The following is a 16,934-nucleotide window of genomic DNA, read 5'->3' on the forward strand; positions in this document are numbered from 1 at the left end:
CTGAAACTGCGCTAGAATATATAACTTTTCTTGAGACCTGAACTAAAGTGTAAGAGTTAAAAGAAAAAGTTGCCCAAAACTCATCAGAAACATTTTAAATGTTCCTAACACACATTCGGCTTTAGTACCTTCAGCTTTAGTACAGTTGATCTAGCGCAGTGTAGTCTTTCGTTCAAGCGCTATGTACATTCAACTTGTAATACCAGCGCTAATGCGTCCTTGCTAATTTTTTACTTTGAGCACAGTTAGAATGCGAGTGGAAAAAAAAAGCGCATCACTTGAAATCTAGCCCAAAATCTATACTCTATAAGCACATCTGGCTAGTGGCATGCTATTGTTAGCACGGAACGCGATAAGAAATATCATGACCTCATTAACTTGCATGCAGATTACAAGTTGAAACTAAATGGGTGCATTCCTCGGGTTAGCGTGAGTGAAGATCTAGCGTAAAGCATAAAAGTTAAAAAATTGTGCACCAAACACATCAAAAATACAATAAAATTAAGTGTATATATACATTTCTGATAAAAATGATTTATATAAATTTTTTATAAGGGTTAAAAGGTATATAGTATATGACAAGTTTATATATACACACACACAAATATCACTATGGTTTACTAGTCAGGGGTTAAAAGCTAGTAGCCCAGAGGAAAAAAATAGTAGTCCACTCAATGTTAAAGATAGGAAAAAACAGAATTTATGCTTACCTGATAAATTACTTTCTCCAATGGTGTGTCCGGTCCACGGCGTCATCCATTACTTGTGGGAAATGTTCACCCCCACAGGGAAAGGCAAGGAGAGCACACAGCAAGAGCTGTCCATATAGCTCCCCCTCTGGCTCCGCCCCCCAGTCATTCGACCGACGGTTAGGAGAAAAAGGAGAAACTATAGGGTGCCGTGGTGACTGTAGTGTATAAAGAAAAAATTTTTCAACCTGATTAAAAAAACCAGGGCGAGCCGTGGACCGGACACACCGTTGGAGAAAGTAATTTATCAGGTAAGCATAAATTCTGTTTTCTCCAACATTGGTGTGTCCGGTCCACGGCGTCATCCATTACTTGTGGGAACCAATACCAAAGCTTTAGGACACGGATGAAGGGAGGGAGCAAATCAGGTTACCTAAACAGAAGGCACTACGGCTTGCAAAACCTTTCTCCCAAAAACAGCCTCCGAAGAAGCAAAAATATCAAATTTGTAGAATTTGGCAAAAGTGTGCAGAGAAGACCAAGTCGCTGCCTTACATATCTGGTCAACAGAAGCCTCGTTCTTATAGGCCCATGTGGAAGCCACAGCCCTAGTAGAGTGAGCTGTGATACCAAGCTGTGTGCCAAGCGGATAATGCTTTTCAGCCAGAAAGAGAGAGAGGTTTGTCTAAAATCTTTTGTTGCTTCTAAATAGAACTTTAAAGCACGAACAACATCTAAATTGTGTAATAAACGTTCCTACTTTAAAGCACGAACAACATCTAAATTGTGTAATAAACTATTTCCTGGTTGATGTTCTCGTTGGAAACAACTTTTGGAAGAAAACCAGGCTTAGTACGCAAAACAACCTTATCTGAATGGAACACCAGATAGGGTGGATCACACTGCAAAGCAGATAATTCAGAAACTCTTCTAGCAGAAGAAATAGCAACCAAAAACAGAACTTTCCAAGATAGTAACTTAATATCTAAGGAATGTAAAGGGTCAAACGGAACCCCTTGAAGAACTGAAAGAACTAAATTTAGACTCCAAGGAGGAGTCATGGGTCTGTAAACAGGCTTGATTCTAACCAAAGCCTGAACAAAAGCTTGTACATCTGGCAAAGCTGCCAGTCGTTTGTGCAACAAGACGGATAATGCAGAAATCTCTCCTTTTAGAGAACTAGCTGACAATCCTTTATCCAAACCTTCTTGGAGAAAGGAGAGAATCTTTGGAATTTTAATCTTACTCCAGGAGAATCCTTTGGATTCACACCAACAGATATATTTTTTCCATATTTTATGGTAAATCCTTCTAGTCACAGGTTTTCTGGCTTGGACCAGAGTATCAATCACAGAATTTGAAATCCCACGCTTGGATAAAATCAAGCGTTCAATTTCCAAGCAGTCAGCTGCAGAGAAACTAGATTGGGATGTTCGAATGGACCTTGTACTAGAAGGTCCTGTCTCAAAGGTAGCTTCCATGGTGGAGCCGATGACATATTCACCAGGTCTGCATACCAAGTCCTGCGTGGCCACGCAGGAGCTATCAGAATCACTGAGGCCTTCTACTGTTTGATCCTGGGTATGAGCCTGGGTAGGAGAGGAAACGGTGGAAACACATATGCTAGGTTGAACGACCAAGGCGCCACTAATGCATCCACTAGAGTCGCCTTGGGATCCCTGGATCTGGACCCGTAGCAAGGAATCTTGAAGTTCTGACGGGACGACATTAGATCCATGTCTGGAATGCCCCATAATTGGGTTAACTGAGCAAAGACCTCCGGATGGAGTTCCCACTCCCCCGGATGGAAACTCTGACGACTCAAATAGTCCGCCTCCCAGTTGTCTACTCCTGGGATGTGAATAGCAGATAGATGGCAGGAGTGATTCTCTGCCCATTGGATTATCTTGGTTACTTCCTTCATCGCTAGGGAACTCTTTGTTCCCCTCTGATGATTGATGTACACAACAGTCGCTATGTTGTCTGACTGAAATCTTATGAACCTGGCTTCCGCTAGCTGAGGCCAAGCCAGGAGCGCATTGAATATAGCTCTTAGTTCCAAAATGTTTATCGGGAGAAGCGACTCTTCCCGCCACCATAGGCCCTGAGCTTTCAGAGAGTTCCAGACCGCGCCCCACCCCAAGAGGCTGGCGTCGGTTGTGACGATGACCCACTCCGGTCTGCGGAAACTCATTCCCTGAGACAGGTGATCCTGGGTCAACCACCAGAGAAGTGAGTCCCTGGTTACCTGGTCTACTTGAATTTGGGGAGACAAGTCTGTATAGTCCCCATTCCACTGATTGAGCATGCACAGCTGTAATGGTCTTAGATGAATTCGAGCAAAAGGAACCACATCCATTGCTGCGACCATTAGTCCTATTACTTCCATGCATTGAGCTATGGAGGGTTGAGGAATAGAGTGAAGAACTCGACAAGCTTTTAGAAGCTTTGTCTTTCTGACGTCTGTGAGAAAGATCTTCATTTCCACAGAATCTATTATTGTTCCCAGAAAAGGAACCCTTGTGGACGGTGACAGTGAACTTTTTTCTATGTTCACTTTCCACCAGTGAGATCTGAGAAAAGCCAACACAATGTCTGTATGAGCCCTCGCTTTGGAAAGAGATGACGCTTGGATTAGGATGTCGTCTAGATAAGGTGCTACAGCGATGCCCCTCGATCTTAGGACCGCTAGAAGGGATTGCTACTTGTTCAGAGCGGCAAGGAGAATGACTGGGGGGGCGGAGCCAGAGGGGAAGCTATATGGACAGCTCTTGCTGTGTGCTCTCCTTGCCTTTCCCTGTGGGGGAGAACATTTCCCACAAGTAATGGATGACGCCGTGGACCGGACACACCAATGTTGGAGAAAGTCAAATTTCTAAGCCGTCCATTGCAATTTGTAAATCGACCACTGGAATTATATATATATATATATATATATATATATATATATATATATATATATATATATATATATATATATATATACTCACACACACAAATGTATACACTTTGGAGCCCTTTCCAGTTAAATACCTTAAACCTTGAAAAATAATTTTTAATCAATTAGATATTTTTAATGTGTTTTACTAAGTATTTAATGTAAATATTTTACATTTCAATGTTTTTCACTTAGAAGAAAATGTTCTTAGTATTTTTAAATATATATTTCTATAGGTATAGATATATATTTTACAAATAAAACGTATCATATATATATATATATATATATATATATATATATATATATAAATATATATTTAAAAACAAAAAGAACATTTTCTTCTATGTTAAGAACATTGGAATGCAAAATATTTATAACTACCTTCAACTTTAGCCCCGTAGGTCTTAAGCGGTGTCGGGTTAACGTGCATGCAATACGTATTAGTTTTATTTTATCAGCGTGCTCCATTAACGTCTACGGGAAGGAGATGTTAACAAAGTTGTGATATCTGAAGTCCTGAAGTTAGCAGGCATCGGGTTTTGCTTGCATGCTAACTTTTTACTTTAAACTTGTAATACGATACAAACCCGCTTGCATTCAAATTTAACTTTCAGTGGTGTTAGCAAGCAAACAAAAAATATATTGTATATACTTAATAATAATATGTAATATGGCCCATCATCTTTCATGTCTCTCCGACACCTTCTTTCCACCATTTAATCTTTCTCTTGACCTGAGCAGTCTGTCTCTTAGTACTCTGCACTAATCTTGCCATTGACAAAGTACCAAATTATTTAGTCTTCATTAACCTTTACAGAATGTTCCCATACTGCTGAGGACAACTGGAGAAAATCTTGCACCGTGGCTGACTTTAAACATCACAAGTTCCGTGTTGCGCTTGCACATTATCTTGTAACAACTGTACTACTTGTAATATGTGCACAAACCCGCCTGCATTCAAATATAACTTTCAGCTGTGTTAGCGTGCTAGCAAAAAATATATTTAGAGCGCCATTTTTAATCTGGCCCATCATCTTTATGTCTCTCAGTCACCTTCTTTCCACCCTCTCATCTTTTCCTGACCTGAGCAGTCTGTCTCTTAGTACTCTGCACTTATCTCGCCTTGACAAAGTAGCAAATTATACAGTCATCCTTAACCTTTACAGAATGTTCCCATACTGCTGAGGACAACTGGAGAAAATATTGCACCTTGGCTGACTTTATACGTTACATATTTACATACTTGTGGTGACCACTAGAGAAAATCTTCCACCTTGGCTTCTTTCCACCCTCTCATCTTTTTCCTGAACTGAGCAGTCTGTCTCTTTGTACTCTGCACTTATCTCGCCTTGACAAAGTAGCAAATTATACAGTCATCCTTAACCTTTACAGAATGTTCCCATACTGCTGAGAACTACAGGAGAAAATATTGCACCTTGGCTGACTTTCTATGTTACATATTTACATACTTGTGGTGACCACTAGAGAAAATCTTCCACCTTGGCTCAGTTTCTACATTACAAGTCCCCATACTGCTAGGGACCACTGGAGAAGGTTTTGTACCTTGGCTGACTTTCTATATTTCAAGTTCATACCCCAGTAATACTCCTCGACTTGCACCTTCTCTAAGCAGGGCAATATTTGAGCTCTTATTTCATTTATGTCCTCTAATATCAAATGTCTATTCTTGAATTTTACTGCCCTTGTCTGCTCACACCAGCCTCCTTTTACCACCTTTCCCTTGGTACAAGACAAATATTTGTAACAGCAAAATAGACTCTATTATGCATAAAATATTACTCCACATTAGCAATTTCCACATCTCATAACTGACAATCTAACAACAAACTCAAAACTCTGCTACTTTGCGCATGTTACAGAAGATGAGTTATCTGCTCACTTATCATTTCCTCTCTCCTATTCCTTCACAGCTGCTTACCTTCCTTTCATCTACTCTTATACTAGCCCTCTCCAACTTATTCAGTCTCTCCCCTAAACAGGTACATTTCCCTCATCACTCAAGAATGCACTAGCCATACACACCTTAAAACAATCTCTTGATCATGCTTCCCCCAATAACTGTTGTCATATTTCCCTACTCCCAGTAACTGATAATTTCTTGAAAGGCTGGTTTATATATGTTTATCACATTTTATCACATTAAACTAGTTTCTTGCTCCTCTACAATCTGGGTTTTATCCCCCAACAAATCAGAAAGACTGCAATTGCTCTGGTGACAAGTCTAAAGACTGTCTATATGGCATATCCTCTGCCCTGCCCCCTTTGAGGGGGTGCCATAAATTTTTGTTGTCGGCCCCGTTCTTTAATCAATCCCATGGCTTCTTAATAAAGTGCAAGGGTTTTATGTAGCATATGCATGCTGTCTATCTAATGTTTTAACCTGCATAGCTTATCATTTCCTACTGTTTAATATATCCAGAACTGGGCTCATACTCCTCATACACCATCATCAACAACCCTACATCATAAATCTCAGCAACACTTTTAGCACACCAGCAACACTTTCAGCACACCAACCCTTCATGGCCACTGCCATTTAGAACTTTCATTCATCCAGTGTTTGTGTATTTTCTGCTGTTTCTACCTTGAAGGGATGTGAAACACAAACATTTTCTTTGGTGATTCAGACAAAGCATACTATTTTAAAAAAAGTTCCCAATTTACATCTATTATCATATTTGCTTTGTTCCCATGATATTCTTTTGTTGAAGAGATACCTAGGTAGGAATTTGGAGCACTACATGTCAGGAAATAATGCTGCCATCTAGTGCCCTTGCAAATGGATAACATTCTTGCAAAACTGCTGCCATATAGTGCTAAAGAAATGGGCAGGCTCTTAAGCATACACCCCTGTTTTTCAATACAAGAGAGCGAAGAAAAATTGATAATAGAAGTAAATTATGAAGTTGTTTCCTCATGCTCTATTTGAATAATGAAAGCAAATGTTTGGGTTTATATCCCTTTAAAAATATCTCTAAAATGCAGGCCCGGTCTCACCATAGGGCATACTGGGCAAAAGCCCGGTGGGGCGCCTGTTAACTTAGCCCTGCCCACTATTACCGCCAGGCCCAGGCTTTGGGAGGCCCCGCACAGAGAGAGAGAGATGCTGGGTGCTGACAATATATCTGATTATCTATGGGTTGTGTCTGTGTGTGTCTAATGTTACAGCGAGCCAGACCGTGGAAGTGAGGGGCAAAACCAAGGCAGGCCCCGAAGAAAAGGGAAACAACTCAAGCCAGAACTAACGAAACAGCTGGACCTAGGAGTGACAAGCTGTAGAGCTTATCTAGGCCTCAGATAAAGCACTGTGTGCCAGGCTCTGTTCCTGGATTTGGGGTTCGCCTTATTTTACTGATTATTTGGGTTACTCCTTGGCCTCGTGTACCTGGCCATGTCCCAGTGACCCTTCCCTGTAGTGACCAAGCAGAGCTCAACCTCCCGATCCCGGGCCCTGTTCCCCGGGGTCACCTCAGATGACACGGGCCAGCCGTGCCTCCTACATCTCATTTTGGACATTACCGACCGGGCGGCTCCATGGGTTTAAGAAGCGCTCAGTGTCCGGACTGGAGACCCCCCACCGCCAGTCTACCTTTTGGCCTGTATCGGACCGGAACCTGATAGAGAAGGTAGCTCTGCTGGCGACGAGTCAATGGGAGGCCTCTACCTGAGCCCACGGGCTTCCCTAACTGACACTGCAGCTGGCACCAAGGTGGATCGGGGCGCATGTGGCATGGTAAGTGATGGGAAGAAGGCATCTAGCAGGGTACCTATTTCTAATGGGCAGGGTGGCTAGCTATCATTTTGACAGCTTGGCATTTGATAATTCTATACATATGGTATCTAACAGCTAAACACCATTCTTCTTAGGGAGACAAGATATCTTTCTTGTGTCATAAAGGTGATATTATACCTAGGGTGATTAGCTCTCTTATACCCAGAGCATCTTGTTATCCTATATAATAAAAGGCCAGGTATGTTTGTCAGATGCAGTCATGCTCAGTAGAGACTGCGCGAGGACAAACATACCTGGCCTTTAGGATCAACTTCAGACATCAACATCAGATCGGCCGTTGCGGGGACGTGGTCTGGTAGAGTGGACATGGCGAGGGGGCATGACCGGCGGGAGTGTGTGATGGGGCATGGTTGGGCGTGGTGTGTCCGGGAGTGGACGTGACTGTCCTGGAGTGGGCGTGGACTGAGAGCGAAAATAGGGGGAGAGATAAAGAGAGCAAAAGAGAGGGAAGAGAGAGCAAAAGAGAGGGGGAGAGAGAGCAACAGAGAGGGGGAGAGAGAAAGAGAGGGGGGAGAGAAAGAGAGCAATAGAGAGGGGGGAGAGAGAGTTAAAGAGAGGGGAGAGAAAGCAAAAGAAAGGGGAGAGAGAGCAAAAGAGAGGGGAGAGAGAACAAAATAGAGGGGAGAGAGCAAAAGAGAGGGGGGAGAGAGAACAAAAGAGAGGGGGAGAGAGAGCAAAAGAGAGAGAGGAGAAAGAGAAAAGGAGAGGGGCAAGAGAGAGCAAAGGAGAGAGGGGAGAGCAAAAGAGAGGGGGAGAGAGAGCAAAGGAGAGGGGGAGAGAGAGCAAAAGAGAGAGGGGGAGAGAGAGCAAAGGAGAGGGGGAAGAGAGAGCAAAGGAGAGAGGGGAGAGCAAAAGAGAGGGGGGAGAGAGCAAAAGAGAGAGGAGAGAGAGAGCAAAGGAGAGGGGGAAGAGAGAGCAAAGGAGAGGGGGGATAGAGAGCAAAGGAGAGAGGGGAGAGCAAAAGAGAGGGGGGAGAGAGCAAAAGAGAGAGGGGAGAGAGAGCAAAGGAGAGGGGGAAGAGAGAGCAAAGGAGAGTGGGAAGAAAGAGAAAAGGAGGGGAGAGCAAAAGAGAGGGGGGGAGAGAGAGCAAAAGGGAGGGGAGAGAGCAAAAGTGGGGGGGAGAGAGAGCAAAAGAGGGGGGAGAGAGAGCAAAAGAGAGGGGGAGAGAGAGCAAAAAAGAGAGGGGAGAGAGAGCAAAAGGGGGGGGGGCAAAATAGGTGGGAGAGAGAAAGCAAAAGAGGGGGGGAGAGAGAGCAAAAAGAGAGGGGGAGAGAGCAAAAGAGAGGGGGGAGAGAGCAAAATAGAGGGCAAGAAAGCAAAAGAGAGGGGGAGAGAGCAAAAGAGAGGGGGAGAGAGAAAGAGAGCACAAGAAGGGGGGAGAGAGCAAAAGAGAGGGGGAGAGAGAAAGAGAGCACAAGAAGGGGGGAGAGAGCAAAAGAGGGAGAGAGAGCAAAAAAGAGGGGGGAGAAAGAGCAAAAGAGAGCGAGAGAGCACAAATGAGAGGGGAGAGAGAGTGCAAAAGAGAGGGGGGAGAGCGAGAGAGAGCAAAAGAGAGAGGGGAGAGAGAGCAAAGGAGAGGGGGAAGAGAGAGCAAAGGAGAGTGGGAAGAAAGAGAAAAGGAGAGAGGGGAGAGCAAAAGAGAGGGGGGAGAGAGCAAAAGTGGGGGGAGAGAGAGCAAAAGAGGGGGAAGAGAGAGCAAAAGAGAGGGTGAGAGAGAGCAAAAAAGAGAGGGGAGAGAGAGCAAAAAAGAGAGGGGAGAGAGAGCAAAATAGGTGGGAGAGAGAGCAAAAGAGAGGGGGAGAGAGCAAAAGAGAGGGGGGAGAGATCAAAATAGAGGGCGAGAAAGCAAAAGAGAAGGGGGAGAGAGAGCAAAAGAGAGGGAGAGAGAGAGAAAGAGAGCACAAGAAAGGGGGAGAGAGCAAAAAAGGGAGAGAGAGCAAAAAAGAGGGGGGAGAAAGAGCAAAAGAGAGCACAAATGAGAGGGGAGAGAGAGAGTGCAAAAGAGAGGGGGGAGAGCAAGAGAGAGGAAAAGAGGGGGGAGAGAGAGAGCAAAAGAGAGGGGGGAGAGCAAAAATGAGAAGGGAGAAAGAGCAAAAGAAAGGGGAGAGAGAGCAAAAGAGAGGGAAGAGAGCAAAAGAGAGGGGAGAGCAAAAGGGAGGGGAGAGAGAGCAAAAGAGAGGGGAGAGAGAGTAAAAGAGGGGGGAGAGAGGGCAAAAGAGGGGGGAGAGAGAGCAAAAGAGAGGGGGAGAGAAAGCAAAAAAGAGAGGGGAGAGAGAGCAAAAGAGGGGGGAGAGAGAGCAAAATAGGTGGGAGAGAGAAAGCAAAAGAGGGGGGAGAGAGCAAAAAAGAGGGGAGAGAGAGCAAAAGAGAGGGGGAGAGAGATAAAGAGAGGGGAGGAGAGAGAGCAGAAGAGAGCGAGAGAGCACAAAAGAGAGGGGGAGAGAGAGAGAGCGCAAAAGAGAGGGGGAGAGAGAGCGCAAAAGAGAGGAAGAGAGAGAGCAAAAGAGAGGGGGAAGAGAGGGGTGGGACCGCTGTACTACAAAAACAGAATTTAGTACTAGTTGTTATATAATGCACATGGACTGGTACATTTAAGCACATACCCATAATATAAACAGAGCATGCAGCTGACAAAAAGGCACATAGTTACATTTTGAAAAACATAGATACAATGGGGCATATGTATCAAGCTCCATATGGAGCTTGATGCCCTGTGTTTCTGGTGAGCCTGCAGGCTCGTCAGAAACAGCAGTTATGAAGCAGCGGTCACAAAGACCGCTGCTCCATAACCTGTCCGCCTGCTCTGAGCAGGCGGACAGACATTGCCGGAAATCAACCCGATCGAGTACGATCGGGTTGATTGACACCCCCTGCTGGCGGCCTATTGGCCGTGAGTCTGCAGGGGGCGGCGTTGCACCAGCAGCTCTTGTGAGCTGCTGGTGCAATGCTGAATATGGAAAGCGTATTGCTCGCTGTATTCAGCGAGGTCTGTCGGACCTGATCCGCACTGTCGGATCAGGTCCGACAGACCTTCATAACTAGAGGCCAGTGTCTCTCACTGTCTCTCCTTCTCAGTCTTTCTCTCTCTCTCCCCACTCTGTTGTTCTCTCCCTCCTCTCTGTCTATCTCCCCCACACCTGTGACTGTCTTTCTCTCTCTCTCTCTCTTTCTCTCCCCCCTCTCTGTCTGTCTCTCCCTACCTCTGTCTTTCTCTCCCCCTCTGTCTTTCTCTTCCTCCCTCTTTGTCTTTCTCTCCCCTCTCTCTCCCCCCCCCCCTCTTTCTCCCCCCTCTCTCTCCCCCCTTTCTCTCTCTACCCCCTCTCTGTCTCTTTCCCCTCTCTGTGTCTCTCTCTCTTCCACCCTCCCCCTCTCTGTGTCTCTCTTTCCCCCTCTCTGTGTCTCTGTCTCTCTCCCCCTCTCTGTCACTCTCTCTCTATGTCTCTCTCTGTATCTCTCCCTCTCTCTCCCCTCTCTGTATCTCTCTCCTCTCTCTCTTCTCTCTCTGTCTCTCTTTCTCTCTCCCCTCTCTGTCTCTCTCATGAGTGTGTTTGTGTTGTGTGCATGCATAAGCTTATGTATATGTGTGGTGTGCTTGTATATGCTTGTGTATATTTGTGGTGTGAGTGCATATGAGCGTGTGTATGTGCGGTGTGCGTGCTTATGAGTTTATCTATGTGTGGTGTGCTTATGAGCGTATCTATGTGTGGTGTGCGTGCTTATGAGTGTGTGTATGTGGGCAGTTAAATAAAAAATGGTGGAGGAGTGAGCTGCTTTACCTTAAAATGCCCGGGCCTATTTTTGGTCCCAGTCCGGCCCTGCTAAAATGTATAACTTCCATGCACGAGACACAACCAATATTTAAATCTATTTTCTCATTATATCCTGCCTTGACTATTGAATATCCTCCTTCTGTTTACCAAACTTATCTTCTGCAATCCATCATGAAAGTCTGCACCAGCCTGATTTTTCTCAAATATTGCTGCTCATCTCCTGCACTTCCCTCCTCTTTTATACTCAAGAATAAAAATGCAAAATCCTGACTATAATATCCTCAAAACACCACACCGTTGTTTATATCTGCCATTTTTGCCAATATATTCTCCTACCTGCCTCAGACCTACTTCTTTGCTTCTTTTGTCACTTCCATCCTCAGTTTCCTGCCAATGGGACTTTTTAGAACGGGACTATTTTGTGAAATTACCTGCTTAGTTCCACAAGACTTGTTATTAGTGCTTCAAGCATTCCTTAAAATCACTATTATTCAGGGACACCTATAGCATATATTAATATATCTCTCCATTTTCTCAATAAGCTCACTTGCACATGACAGATATGGCCTTTTCATCACTTTTGTAGTATTTTGTAGTGTGTATTATGGCATAATGCAGACTGTGTTAGGTATCCAACATGTATACAATATAGGTACAAAGATCAAATCAATGCATACAGTGAAATACACAAGCAGATGGTATAAGGTTTATCAGAAAGAGCATAAGGTCATTATGATAATAGCAACCATGTTGAAATTGCAGTACACCTGAATTTTATCATTAACAATAGAATTTTGCTTAAGGTTTCATATAGGAAGGAAAATACAGGGAGCTGCAGTATGCTCTCACAGCATACATTACTCTGAAACCAGTAACACAAATAAAGATAAGATACATTATAGATCATACACTGATTTGAATAAAATAAAGGCCACTCTTGGACCTAAGAAGCAAAAACAAAATATATGCTTACCAGATAAATTCCTTTTTTTCCTGGTAAAGAGAGTTCACAACTTCAATACTTACTGTTGGGAAATACAACACCTGGCCACCAGGACGAGGCAAAGACACCCCAGCCAAAGGCTTAAATATCCCTCATACTTCCCCCATCCCCCCAGTCATTCGGCCGAGGGAACAAGGAAAAGTAGGAGAAACTTCAGGGTATGAAGAAAATCAAAAAGGGAGCCTCCCAAAAAATTCTAACGGGCTGGGTCGTGGACTCTCCCTGCCAGGCATACATTTGTTTTCTTTCCATAAGGCAGGGAGAGTCCACAACTTCATTCCTTATTTTTGGGAAAACAATACCCAAGCTCCAGAGGACACTGAATGAATAACAGGAGCGAATAAAGAAAAAGGCGGACCCTAATCTGAGGGCACCACAGCCTGCAAAACCTTTCTCCCGAAAGCTGCTTTCGCTGAAGCAAACACATTAAATTTGTAAAATTTAGAAAAAGTATGTAAGGAGGACCAGGTAGCCGCCTTACAAATCTGCTCCATAGAGGCTTCGTTCTTAAAAGCCCAGGAAGAAGCAACTGCTCTAGTGGAATGAGCCGTAATCCTCTGAGGAGGCTTCTATCACGCTTTCTCATAAGCCAAGCGGATGACACTCCTCAACCAGAAAGACAAGGAAGACCTAGTAGCCTTCTGTCCCCTACATTTATCCGCATAAATGACAAACAAAGTTAAAGATTGTCTGAATTCCTTAGTTACTTGAAGGTAAAACTTCAAAGCATGAACCACATCCAGATTGTGAAGCAAACGTTCCTTCACTGAACAAGGATTGGGACTCAAGGAAGGAACAACATTCTCTTGATTGATGTTACGATCTGGCACCACCTTAGGAAGGAAATCTAATCTAGTACGTAAAACCGCCTTATCGGCATGAAAAACAAGATAAGGTGGGTCACACTGTAAAGTCGAGATCTCAGAGGCAATGGCTAATATAAACAAGCAGAGGCAATGGCTAATAAAAACAAAAATTCCCAAGATAACAGTTTAATGTCAACAGTATGCATGGGCTCAAACGGAACCAGCTGCAAAACACAAAGAACAAGATTGAGACTCCAAGGCGGAGTCACAGGTCTAAACACAGGTCTGATCCTGTGTTTAGATTAAGCCTTCAACTTACTTGCATTCGACGGCACCAATACGCTCGCCTGACATCGCCTAACATTGCGGCACCTTAATGCGTTCTCCATATTTATATAAAAAGCTGTCAAAAAGTCATGCACCAAGTACGGGGCAATGAGCAGCGGACTGTTAACTAAACAGTCATCGATCTCGCTGCTCTTCAGCTTTTTCACAGCTTTATTTGTATACTGTCACTAAGCACCGCTACTATACTAAACTGTTTAACCCCTATCCCGCTGCTCCCGGACCTCGCCGCAACTAAAGTTATTAACCCCTATCCCGCCGCTCCCGGAGCCCACCGCCACAACCTATATAAAGTTATTAACCCCTATCCTGCCGCTCCTGGAGGTGTCGGATTGAGACCGGCGGATCGTCTTTTATGTCACATATTTCAACTTTTGCCGGTCTGTAGGCTTTGATAACTAAGTGGAATCAGGCTCTCCACAATTACGCTTCGGAATTCCAGCGTATTTGCGGTTGACGACTTGATAAGTAGGCCTCTATGCATTCAATCTCCATGCAGTTAGCGTCAGAAAATCTAGATTTTGATATAGGAAGGGACCCTGTATTAGCAAGTCCCTGCGACAAGGTAACCTCCACGGAGGAGAAGAGGACATTCTTATCAGATCCGCGAACCAGGTCCTTCGTGGCCAGGATGGAGCAATTAGAATCACCAATGCTAGCTCTTGCTTGATGCGGGCCACCACACGAGGGAGAAGAGGCAGTGGAGGAAAGAGATATATGAATCTGATCCTCCAAGGAACCGCTAGAGTGTTTATTAACTCTGCTTGAGGGTCCCTCGATCTCGACCCATACCTGGGTAGCTTGGCATTGAGACGAGAGGCCATAAGATCTATCTTCAGCATCCCCCATCTGCTGCAAATCTCTTCAAGCACCTCGGGGTGCAAAGATTGTCTGCTGAGGAAGTCTGCTTCCCAGTTGTCCACACCCAGAATGTGGATCGCTGACAGAACACAGCTGTGGGCTCCTCTAGTGACGAAAGGTAAAGAATGACTGGGGGAATGGGGGAAGTGGGAGGGATATTTAAGCCTTTGACTGGGGTGTCTTTGCCTCCTCCTGATGGCCAGGTGTTGTATTTCCCAATAGTAAGGAATGAAGTAGTGGACTTTCCCTGCCTTATGGAAAGAAATAATGAACTCAAAAGGATTTCCCTTAATTATATATAGTGGCTATTCTTGGGCAACAGTTCTCTTATTCTTAATATAGAAGTGAATAATATGGTAGGGTGGTACATAAAAGGCCACTCTTGGGTCTATTATAATCAGTTATAATAGCTTTTTGCACGTACTACAAGCTGAAACTAAAAAGTTTTTGCACATGCCCAAGTGAGTGTGTTGCTAGGGCTGCTTAGCATCAGTAATAAATCGTACATAGATGCAGAGAATATTCATGCCAAAACTCAGATTTCCCCCTTAGAACAATCACTTATACTTGCCCCTCCAGGTTTTCCTATTAGTAACTTTTCAGTGTTATTGTCGCTGATATCATGCAGTTTTATAGCAGAATCCCCTTTTGCTATGCCTTATGGCTTTACAATTTAAATTAATTTTGTGGAATGTTGGGGGCATTACATCCCCAGCTAAGAGAAGTATGATTCTGCAACACTTAAACACACTACATGCAGATGTAGCGTTGCTTCAGGAAACCAAATTGTCCACTGAGGAACATGAAAAGTTAAAATCTCGATGGGTGGGTCAGTTATTATACTCTCTTACTGAGGGCAGAAAAAGGGGGTAGCCATTTTGGTAAGGAAGGGCCTTGCTATTTCCTTATCACGGGTGGAGGTGGACCAGAAGGGTAGATATATTTTAGCACTCTTACAGTTTAACAATCTAAATCTAACTTATACCATATGTAATGTCTACGGACCTAACTACCATTGTCCAACTTTTTGGGCAACCCTTTTAGTAAAGCTAGCCACTTACGACGCCCCTATAATTATAGGGGGAGACTTTAACCTAGCTCAAGCAGTTCCTCTAGACCCTGCAATACCAAATACTTCTCAAAAACAACACTTGGCAAAATATAAAAGAGAATTAACTCCTTTAAAGAAACCTTAAACTTAGTAGCTGTGTAGAGGGCGCAGAACCCAGTGGTACGGGACTATACGTGGCTATCCAAATCGCACAATACATTGTCAAGAATTGACTATTTCCTTACCTCCTCGGTGATAACACCTCAGATCTATGGTACAACTATAGGACAAATTACGACCTCAGATCATGCCCCAATTTCTTTCATGCTCCAACCAATGTCTATTAAACCCCCAGAAAAGGCATGGAGATTCCAATCCTACTTATATAATAACATTAATTTTCACCAACATCTAAGGACCTCCTGGGCACACTATGCATCTGACAATGACCAACACACAAATGACCCTAACCTCTATTGGCATACCTCCAAGGCAGTGATGAGAGGTCACATCACGTCCTTTACAGCACATTACAATAAAAATATTAGGAAGGTGGATGATACATTTCTCTCAAACCTCACAGAGGCATATAATACATATATATCGGAACCCACAATTGTACCTAAACAACAATACTATGACCTTAAAAGAACTAGAGACATATTCCTAGCCCAACAAGATAACACATTTAACATTCATAGGCAAGGTTGGTACTACAGACATGGTAACAAATCAGGCAAATTGTTAGCGAATCTAGTAAAACTTCATAGTCCCAAATCTTATTTATTAGCTATTAACTCTCAATCGCAAGTAACCTCAGATAATAAGGAGATCATGGCAGAGTTGGTAAAATATTATACCTCCTCATATACCAGCCAAAATATTAATTTGGAATCAAAGCAACACTTTTGGAACAAGGTACTCCTTCCCACTTTGACAGATAAGCAAAAATCCCTTCTTAATAAACGTATACTCCTACAAGAGGTACTCAAGGCTATACAGAAGGCCAAGCTAGGGAAAGCTGCAGGCCCTGATGGCTTGCCCTCAGAATCGCCCTCTCTCTCCTCTGTTGTTCGACTTAGCTATAGAGCCTTTGGCGTGCTACATTAGACAGAACTGCGAGGGTTTGGACTTATTTGACAATCCTCAGCACTTGTCACTATATGCAGATGACTTACTCCTCTTCGTAGGTAACCCTAATACCAACTTGAATAGCCTTCTCAACATAATTAATAATTTTGGTACCTTTTCAGGCTATAAAATTAATATCGACAAATCTGAGGTTACGTGGTTACAAAACACACTATTTGCAGACACGGGATTTAAAATCCCGGATGGCTCATTCAAATATCTAGGTATTCATATACATGTAAACCCCAACAAACGATACCACCTTAATCTTCGTGATACTGTTCAAAATATAAAACTCTTTCCCTCTCTGGAAAAATTCATCTTTTTAAGATGGTCGCACTGCCTAAACTCCTCTACCCTCTGCAGATGTTACCACTCCTCCTCACTCAACGGGATACTAATTCTTTACAATCTGCTCTAGGGAAGTTCATATGGAGAGGGAGGAAACCTAGGATAGGGAAAACCTATCTAGCAATACCGCTATGTAAAGGGGGGCTGCCTCTCCCAAGCATCTCGTGGTACA

At 43.7% G+C, this 16,934-nt stretch overlaps 1 protein-coding gene across 2 annotated transcripts in view; it reads right to left on the minus strand.

Moving 5' to 3' along the window:
- GABRA3 (gamma-aminobutyric acid type A receptor subunit alpha3) overlaps positions 1–16,934 on the minus strand; it is a 177,745-nt gene that overhangs the window by 1,058 nt on the left and 159,753 nt on the right. The window lies entirely within an intron of this gene.

This window comes from Bombina bombina, chromosome 1 (genome assembly GCF_027579735.1).
Source record: "Bombina bombina isolate aBomBom1 chromosome 1, aBomBom1.pri, whole genome shotgun sequence".
Classification (NCBI taxonomy): Eukaryota; Metazoa; Chordata; class Amphibia; order Anura; family Bombinatoridae; genus Bombina; species Bombina bombina.